Raw genomic sequence first — 10,883 nt, forward strand, 5'->3', positions numbered from 1 at the left:
ATATATTTCAAACTACAAAAAGGGCGAATGACGAGTGCAAAGTAAAAATATATCCTAAGTGTATGAAAATTTATACAATGATGCTTTGGTTTTTACTTTTGCTCATTTGTTGACTGTTTCATGGAATATCCTAGTCAATTTGCCCCTCCACATGCTGAGTAGTATGCTTGCGGTCATATGAAAGCATATAAAAATCTCACCTTTTCAATGAAGAGCTTCTATTTATCGCTCCTCGAGATGAGATGATGGTGGACACGGACAGTGAACTCACATTGGATCGTGTAGTTCTTCCGCTTGCAATACATGACTTCATTATAACGATTTGGCTCCCCCTGAGCCTTTAAGATCATCCGTAATTAAGGGCTCGTACCCGAATGCAGGCGTTCTTGTGCGACAGTCTGGTATTTACGTCGTCACCACGAGCTTAACAAGATTTGATGACCGATGTATAAAAAGGCCGTGATGAAAGCGCTCGTCATTCAATTAATGACTACCGAGAGCACTTCTTTCTACAGCCACCAATAAAATTTGTTTTAGTTTAACGCTGCATATCCACCATATGACGTGATTGCAGTTTATTCCGTTTCTTCTTGACTAGTTAAGTGGCTTTGCGCTTATCTGGGCGCCACACAGCGTTGTGACATTATTTGCTACTATTACTAGATATTCAGCTGTGAGAAAAGTATGAGCGAATCTTCTTCAATTAATCTTGTTCGCAAACCCTAAAGCAACTGCTGCAAGTACCAGCTAGCGTTCGTGATTCTTGCCCTACTGCGAAGACAGCCGTTGTGAACTAGCGCACAGGTGTGAGCATTCTGCTTTACGACTTTTCTGCTCATCAAAATACGTTCCATAACAATTACGTGCGTTATTATTTTAATATATGTTTGTCGCTCCTTCATGCAGACAATTTGTAATAGATAATTTGCTGTTTCATTACACAAATACGTCCCCCCGCCATGGTGGCTTGTCCGTTATGGTGTTGCGATGCTAAGCACGAGGGCGCGGGATCAAATTCCACCCACGGCGGCAACTTTTTTATCACGGCGAAATGAGAGAAACCCCGGGTGGTCTAGATTATTCCGGAGTCACCCACTACACCGGTGCCTGATTATCAGATTGCCATTTTTGCACGTAAGACCCCAGGATTAAAAATTTTTAAACGCCTACCTTCGTGACCTAACTGTGATAACACAGCACTGTTCTATGTGCTTGACAGCACACCAGGAGCGGCCGGGAAAGAAATCTACACTGTCTCCTTTTTTTTCTTCTAGTTTTTGGGGACGAGTGAAGAAATTTGGCTCACACAGTGCAGTTTTTATATGCATGGAATCGATTGCGTTTATTGGACACCAGACTGTCAAAATCTGACGGACTACTCTTTTTACGAATGGTACCGAAAGAAACCGCAACGGTGAGTGGAGAAAAGATTACAACTGATGTCGCGATAACTGTCGAAGGTAATGCGGATAGCAATCGAGCACTGCAGTGACAGATCATTTTCCTGAAGTCACGTTTATTTATCTCCCGTGTAACGAAATTATGAGACTGTTTCTGCTATATGTCACACACTTCAATATCATCCCACATTGCTATGGCAGTTGCTTGCCAATCTCACCCATGAGCATGTAGGCATGACGGCGACTATATGACGCCGAGCCGAAGCAGCGACGATGGAATGATATATAACTTGTATTGGATGTAACCGACCATGCTTGATCAGTGGCTATGGTGTTGGGCTGCTGAGCACGAGGTCGCAGGATTGAATCCCGGTCACGGCGGCCGCATTTCGATGGGGGCGAAATGCGAAAGCACCCGTGTACTTAGATTTAGGCGCACGTTAAAGAACCCCAGGTGGTCCAAATTTCCGGTGTCCCCCACTACGGCGTGCCTCATAAGTAGATCATGGTATTGGCGCGTAAACAACTTACTTTAATTTAATATTGATGGAACGACAAAGGCGTACTTTTATTTACTTTATTTGTTTATAAACAGAAATACTGCAGGCCACACGGCCCAAGCAGGAGGGGCGATACACAAGCTCATAGACAACATTTCACACCACTAAAGAACAACAAAAAACAGAAAATAAATAGCAACATTTACAATACCAAATAGCACGCGGATAATGGCGATGGCACGATGGCAGTGAGATTGTAAGACATTGTTTCAAATGCATCCCAGCAGCCTATTTTGCTTGCGGGTGATTTTAACTTATCTGACTTGGAATGGCTAGAAGGTGATTGTATATGCAAAGTCGACAGCCGTATTAACTTAGAAGTGAAAAACATTGTAAACACCTTCGGACTATTACAGTCTGTCAATGCTCCAACTGAGAATAGTAACATTGTGGACCTTTTGCTCTGCAGCTCACCTGCTCTTATTAGCTTGGTTCATATATTACCAGGAATATGCGATCATCACGCTGTCATTTCAAACATTAAAACAGGTATTAACCGATCAGCGGCACCCGCATCAAGGAGAGTATTTTTTTCTTCGAAAAAGGTGATTGTTCTAGTATCTCTCAGGAGCACCTCGATCACTTGCCGGTTTTTGATTGTCTTGATGAGGATTACGGCATCCATGATTTATGGCGGGTATTTAAAGATAATCTGCTTGAGTTTACGGACAAGTATGCTCCAAGCATAGCGTCCACCATACTCAAGAAACGTAAGAATCCCTGGGTGAATTCGCGTATTGTCAGAATAATTTAAAAAAGAAAGAGAGCATTTATTAGATAAAAAACTAACAGTATGAATCACATAAATTAGTGATGTAAAGTAACACAGGACTATAAGTTTGCTATCAAAAATACGAAGGAAGAGTACTTTAAGACACTCAACGACAGAATGAAAACTAATCCTAAACATTTTTGTAGGTTTCTAGAAGGATGCGGATCAGATTTTGTTGGAATAAATGAAATTGTTTGTAGTCCACAAATAATTACAGATGATATCGAAAAGGAAACATATTTGAATACATATTTTCAATCTGTCTTTCTACCTGAATGCAACCATAGCCCTACACCACATGCAAGCACACTTCCTTTAATGAAACAACTTGAATTAAGCGTTAGAGGCATCGAGGCACTCATAAAGGCCATAGATGAAACCAAAGCAAACGGTCCGGATTGTATATCTCCCCGTATACTAAAGCGGTGTGCTACACCTATCTCGATGTACCTTCATCCATTCTATGTTGTGAAGTCGCTATCCATTTACCTGATGATTGCAAAACCGCTCAAGTTGTACCTATACAAAAAGGGGGTTCGAAAAGATATGTCGCGAATTACAAGACTATCTCATTAACATCCATCTCGTGCAAAATCATTGAGCATATTTCATATACCGAGATAATGCGTCATATAACAATTAATAATATACTAATCAAAGAACAACACGGGTTTTGGAAATGTCTATCTTGCACAACATAATTAATTGAGTTTTACCATGAATTGGCATTTGATGTTGACGAGGGAGAGCAAACAGATTGTGTCTTTTTAGACTTTCGCAAGGCATTCGACGCTGTGTCACATCCACTTCTTGTTACTAAATTGAAAATGTTAAATATTAACTCAAGTGTGGTCGCATGGATTGAAAATTATCTCTGTCAGCATCGACAATGTGTTGTTTTGAACGGCAAAAACTCGGCGTACGCTGATGTGACGTCAGGAGTCCCACAGGGCTCAGTCTGAGGGCCACGTTTCTTTTTACTTTATATTAATGATATTTCTTCGTGTGTATGGTTGTTTGCCAACGATTGTGTTGTTTATATGAAAATGAAGAGTGAAGAAGATGCTGCCATGTTACAATTAGACTTAGAATGTATTAATACTTGGTGTTCCACGTGCAAGATGAATTTGAATTCAATAAAGTGTGTTCATGAATGTTTTACAATTACGAAAGTAGAAACGGATTGTAAGTCTTTACCCGATAAAGAGTACCCTGATAAAAAAATGTCGCAGTTTCGCCCTAAGGGCGAAGCAATGAATGCGATAGCAACACAGCAATGTCATACGAAGTAAGGTGAGCGGCTTTGGTAGCAATATGAATTGTAGTAAACATGAGCTCATTAAGTAAGCAGGTGTGCTGCGGCGTAAGTACACCGACATGAAGAGAGGCTCGATGACCACGAGAAGGCGCGTGTGAAACGGTGGTGTTGATGAGAAGCGCTTCCCGTGGGCAGCGCGTGCGAAGGGACACACCTGTAGCGCTGCACTGCCGATCCGGGCAGCATTGCATGTGTAGCGTGCGTTGGAAAATGTGGCCCGACTATTACTAACTGAATGAACAAGCGTGGTGTGAGCGCGCACAAACAAACATGAATAGATCACACTGAATGACTGCAGACAACGACTGTCAAAACGCTGGCAGCAAGCGCAAACGCCGTAGCGGCGAAGGTACGTGCGGTCTATCGCTTCAACGGAAACTGAGCGGCGAATGCACGGCGCATAAAGGTCAGAGCCGTGGGGAGATAAGAGACGGTGCGGGTGGAGCGACGAGCGCGGTTGTTGGCAGAATAGAAGTGCGCCCCCCCCCCCTCCGCTCCCTCCGGCGCTGGCTTCCCGCTTCCTTGCTTGCGCGTGGGAGATTGAGTGCGTTCGCTCTCCGTGACAGCGCGCGTCCCCGCACGCTTCCGCTCGGGCATACGGCGCTGCGGCGAAGATTTTATCTATAGGGAACCTCACGGCGACGGCGACGGCGACGACGACGGCGACGACGACGGCGACGACGACGGCGACGGCAGAAATCCGGTTGAAGTGTCCATATAATTGCTATCGCAATAAAAGAACCTACATACAAGTATCTAAATGTCACGTTATCATCTGACTGCTCATGGTCTGCTCATGTGGATGAAGTCATTGTAAAAGCTGGTAGGCCACTCAATTTGATTCAGAGGAACTTGAAATGTTCACAGCCAAACCTAAAGAAAACTGCTTACTGAACACGTGTGAGACCGATTTTAGAACACGCCTGTGCGGTCTGGGACCCCGCGCAAAGAAACTTGATTGATAAACTGGAAAGAATACAAAACCTAGCTGCTAGGTTCATCCTGGGGTGGTATGGGCGGAGAGAAAGTTCTACTGAAATGAAACACGAAATGAATTGGGAACTGCTTTCCTCTCGGCGGAAAAAAGTTGACAGTGAAGTTTTTATACCTCATATTTAATAATATAACTGGAATTAGCAGTGAAATCTACTTGAAACAACCACATTATGTTTCTAGGCGTAATGACCATTCTCTTAAAATCCGCGAGTACCGTGCCAGGACGAGGTTGATTGCGGATTCCTTTTTTTGTCAAAATTATTGTGGAGTAGAATCAGCTGTGTGAAGAGCAAGTGTGCTGTACGAATGAAGATTTGTTTTTTCCCTCCTGTCACCCCCCTGTTATTACGCCTTCGGGAAATGTGGGGTAATTCTTGAACAAAGAAACAAAATATTGTTAAATTATGAGATGCTATAATGATTACAATGTGACGACGCCGACATCCGGGTAATGAGGCGAGGAGGATGCCGTAACGACGACGATATTACAACCGGATCAGGAAGCAAGAATGCAGACGATGGGATGACGAAGACGGGATGATAACTACGGTACGAAAACGTACGTGTGATAGAGTATGTGCGACAGCGATGCAGTGATGACGGTGGCAAGCCAACCACGGCATAACCATGACTGAACGACGACAGTATGTGTAGGATAAAATGAGGAACAAGGAACGGCGTCGATGGCTCTTATGATGACGACGGCATCACGAGAGTCGGATGTCGACGTTACATTGACGATGATGGCACGAGCCCAATGGCATCTCGCCGATGGCATGACAACGACGCGGTGACGACGATGACGTTACAACGGAATAAGTAGTGAAGTGAAGTGAAGTTTATTCTTCTTTTCAGAGAAAATCGGGGACCGGGACAAAAGGCGGTAAGGCCTGACGAGGCCCCGGTACCCATACAGTTGGCAGTAATAAAAAAAAAAGGAAATGTACATAGGAAGGTGCCACAAATATGTCAAAAACAATGCTACAATGCGCACAGTGAAACTTAATTAATTAAGGAAAAAGACAATCATGTGCAAGGTAATACTCAAGCATACAAAGTCATACACGTACAAATACAATGCATACATGACTGGTGAATTAAGACAGGAAATATGCGACTGCAGTACTTGTCCACAACAAAGATAGATAGAGAAAAACGTACATATAAGAAAACGGTGGATTACATTTTTTTTACATTTGGATTTGGCCTTCAATCAAACGTCGTTTCGTGTTTTTCTTAAACACATCTTCAGATAAAAAGAAATCATCAGTAAAGGGAAACTTGTTGAGGGCTTTGGGTACTTGAAAATTTAGCTTTTGTCTACCATAATTCGTGCGTGCTCGCGGAACTCGTAGTTTTACCTCACGAAAGTTGTAATTTGTGATCCTGTCAGTACAGAGTACAAACAGTTTCTATGAATGTATTGCAACAGCCGTAGATAATACACTTGGTCAGCTTGTAGTATGCGATGTTTAACAAACAAGGGTTGTGTACGTAAATTTTGTGGTGCAGCATAATAGCCCTCAACAGCACGCAAGGCTCTTTTTTGTAGCAGTAGTAGTTTATGGTAGTTTGAAGACGTAGTCGTACCCCATGCAAGATTACAATATGATAGTTTTGAAAAGAACAGTGCGTTATACATTGACACCTTTAACCAAACAGGCAAGAGCTTAGAAATCCTAAAAAGCAGACCAACAATTTTACTCAGTTCGGAAGCAAGTTTTGAGATATGTACAGACCAAGAAAGATTTTCATTAAACCACATGTCGAGAAATTTTTGAGAAGAAACCTGACTGATTTTTGTATTATCATAATAAATCTGTATAGAATATTGCACGATATTGATCAGCCTCAAGAGAATGTAATTTGTTTTATTTATATTTAAACTAAGCATATTTGCGTATAACCAATCACGAAGCTTCAGTAAATAAGTGTTAACCATACTTTGGAGGGCAGTTAATGAGCGGGAAGAAAAGAAAGGATTTGTGTCGTCAGCGTACATTACCAGATCTGGAGAAATATGTATATCGGCTAGATCATTGATATATGTAATAAATAATAAAGGCCCCAGTATTGATCCCTGCGGGACACCATGCATTATTGTTTGTGCATCGGAGGAGATGTTATTTGTTCGTATGTATTGGCACCTATTACTCAGATAAGTTCTCAAGAGGTTCAGCGCAATACCGCGAACCCCGTAGTCACAAAGCTTCTTAAGGAGAGTGTCATGATGTACGCAATCAAAGGCCTTGCGGAAATCTAAATATAGGCCGAGCGTATATTTTTCACATTCAATATTATTTATTAATTTGTCTTTAACAACTAACAGCGCTTGTTGATTGGGATGACAAGGGTACGACGACATGGAGTGACGATGACTGTATCACGAAACGTGTATGACGACGATGGCGTGACGGCTATTGCGTCACGACGTCGACATGATGAAAGTCGGATAACGAAGCAGGAGTAACAATGATGGCACGAACATGACGGCATTACGAAGGCGGTCGGACAACGGAGGCATGATGGCGACTGTCTGACGATGACGGCATGACAAGGACGGTCTAGCAGTCATCGTCATATTCCTCGGCCGCATTTTATATATGGCGTGCTCCGGCGCGTGCGTCTCGTGCCTCTTGCTGCGAGCCGCGAGATTAGGAAAAAGGGAAGAAGAATAAAAAGAGTTTCTCGAGCTCCTACCATCGGGCCGAATGGTTCTCAGGTCTATCACTCGCTGACTCACACATTGTTGTAGTGTACTTAGCCTCGGTCCCTATACAGGCCTAATCCCGATTGAATGACGACAGTATTATTACAATATAGTAACCCGGAAACATTGACGTCGATGCAACGAAGAAGGCCGTATGATAACGGTGGCATGGCGACAATAGGATGACGGTACTGAAGTGATGACAATGATAAAACGACCGCGTGACGACGACTCTATGACGACGAAGGCGACCTTACGAGAGTCGAATGTCAAAGCTGGAATGACAGCGATGCAACGCCTACGATTGCATCACGGACCCGAACACATACCTAGTTGCCCTGTTTCGAAACCAACCACCCTAGAATTGCTAACTGGCTATTGCTTCAAGCGGCTGCTGGAGCTCGATGAGGAAGGAGAAGGCTCCGTCTGCAAGCAGCATCGCAAACTTGAATAGTCTCTCTCAAGCGAGACTTTCCTAATAGTCGAAAATTACTAGCTTATCCTGATTTACTTTCGCGTTCAAGTACTCTCTCCCTCGCTTTTGTTTAACCTCCACCTTCTTGGCCAATCCCTCTTAGAGTATGAGCGCCATGAAGTAAGCAGCACGCCAGCAAGCATGTAAGGCGTCGCGTAATGCCGTCCGCAAGGCCTCGCTCGGAAAAGGTCCTTATCGCCGAGGAATTAGAGAATTACAGGATAACACAAGCGGTGGCGTGCTGAAGCCCCTCGCCACCGCTATGCGGCAATGACGACTCAAGCACGTCCCGCTCAACGGAAGCATATACGGCGATGCAGACGCCAGCGCTGACCCGAGGGAACTGACGAGGAGTGGGCCGCCAGGCTACACACGATCATGGATCGGGCTCAGGAGTTTATGCACGAACATAACTTATAGAAGCACGGGATCCTCGCCGCCATCAATGTGCAGTCAGTCGATGCGCACATCAGGGATCTTAGAAGAGACTCGGTCATTTCCGCGGGAGGTCGCCTTGAGCTCTCGGAAACGTAGAGCGACAAACTGGCGCCCGTCAGCGGCTTTGAACTTGCTGGACACAATAATCTAACTACAACTCATTATTTGTATTGATGAGCGCTTGAATATTATGTTTTATACTGTTTTGTATTCTGTGCTGAAATTCACTTATGACTGCCATATTCCTGTGCGTGCATTATTTTATCAGTGTGTATTACTGCTCATCGCAGACTCCATCAAGGTTGTGTGCTTGCGTTCCTAAATTTATTTACTAATTCAGGCATTGTGCGGCTGAACTTCACCTTTTATATCTTTATGCCCGTTAGTATAGGAGTGTGTGCTGTGGACTTTTGATCATAGGACGTTGTTCCTTATTCCTTACTACGTCGATTTATTTTTATTGTCGTTTCTGCTTTGCTAAAAAGAGTGGCCATCACAATTATAGGATTACTACATGTGCATCTTTTAGCTTAATTTCAATAAAAAATGTGGCTCCAGTAATAGGGCACTGGCATCGCCCTGTACAAGAACGTTCTCATACGCCATTTCACGATAAAGTCCATCAGACTACATATGTGGCTCCACGTTGACGATACGTTAGTTTCCAACTGTGTCGGAAATCTCTTCATGGGTCACGTAACCTACAATGGAATAAACATCGCTGTCTCAGCCGTCTAAAGCATTGCCGGGGCAATCAAGGAGATGGTGCAGCGGTTTATGTTAACGCACCTAATAGCTCAGAGCAAGACTGCGTTAATTCCTTGCTGCGGTAATGCTCGTGAAGGAGACATGCCGCTCGCCATCTGCGGGGACTTCAACGTTGACCTCTAGAAACCATGAAATGCGTGGTTTCCTCAGTACTTGAATGAGGTGTTTGGCGCCGAGCAGGCCACCTTCGACATGGTACCCACGGCAAGGACATGTAGTGTACTAGATCTCATTTTCTTGCGTGGAATATGACACTTGAAGCATCAAACGTAAGCATCATGCTTCTCTATCCATCAGCCTCTCCGCGTCGCCATCAGCCGACGGCCGTGTCGGCGGCGCGTCGAGGGAGAGGTGGCGTCGCGACGAAGTCTGCGGCGTATCTTGGCACACTTGAGCGTCGCTCACCGATGAAGACTGCTGGCTACGTGCAGTGCCTTCTTAAAGCGAAACTTTACTAACCTAGTCGACCGAGTTTCGCCGTCACCAGCAATTTTACACTCATTTGACTGAAGCTGCGCCCTAAACTTGGCAACGCATAACGTGGCATACCGAGCCAAGCTCGGCCACCGCCACGTGCGCTAGCCGTCATGCTAAACCAAGCTTTCGCTTTGCATATCCAGGGCTAGCTGAGCTAGCCGCAGCCATTTTTATTTTACCTTTTTGGTAGATTTGTACCTTGCTCCGAACATGAAGTGACGAAGTTCAAATTGTAGCCGTCACTACGGCATCATTTGTGTGTTTAGAGACCGTTGAAGAACCGCCAGAAAAAAGCAAAACAAAAAATCACCAGCATTTCCTGTCGAGAAACTGGGGAAAAGCGAAGCTTCACGTGTGTGTATCTGACCTTCGTGATGACTTTCTTATTTGTTTCTCTCTCTCTTTCTTTCTATCAATCTATTGATATTTCTATTGATTGAAATGTCATCATCCATCTGTTCTTTGGGAGATCCGAGGCAGTGTGGTAGGTACGTGTCGCTCTGTCTCGAGGTGTTATTGTAGCGGCTGGCGAGCTCCGCAAGCAGCTCCGCGTTGGTGCCTGGGTATTGGTGTATTATTTTCGTCAGTTGCTTTCGTGCCGCCCACTTTGTGTCCGGGATCCTGCAGGTGTCGCAGCAGGTGCCATGCTTTTTTTTTTTTTTTTGCAGCCCAGCTGGCTGTTGAGGCTGCTCCCGATCTGGCCCACCTGCTGACGTTCCAGTGTAGAGGTGCGAGCCTCATTCTCCTGTTCGAGCTTTCGCTACGCGCCATCGCAGCTTGTGACGTTGGCGCTGCCACCTGTACGTGAGGTTTTGTGCTCCTCTCACATGTGCAAGAGGCGGGAATCCGTCGATGGCTGCTCTTGAGGCGCTGACACATCGTACGTAGTGGAAGTCACGTCGCGGCTCAGCGACCTGATCCACTCGTTGAGATCCGAGATGGAGTCGGTGCTATTTCTTTCGTAGCGGA

This window comes from Dermacentor silvarum, chromosome 11, assembly GCF_013339745.2.
Source record: "Dermacentor silvarum isolate Dsil-2018 chromosome 11, BIME_Dsil_1.4, whole genome shotgun sequence".
Taxonomy (NCBI): Eukaryota; Metazoa; Arthropoda; class Arachnida; order Ixodida; family Ixodidae; genus Dermacentor; species Dermacentor silvarum.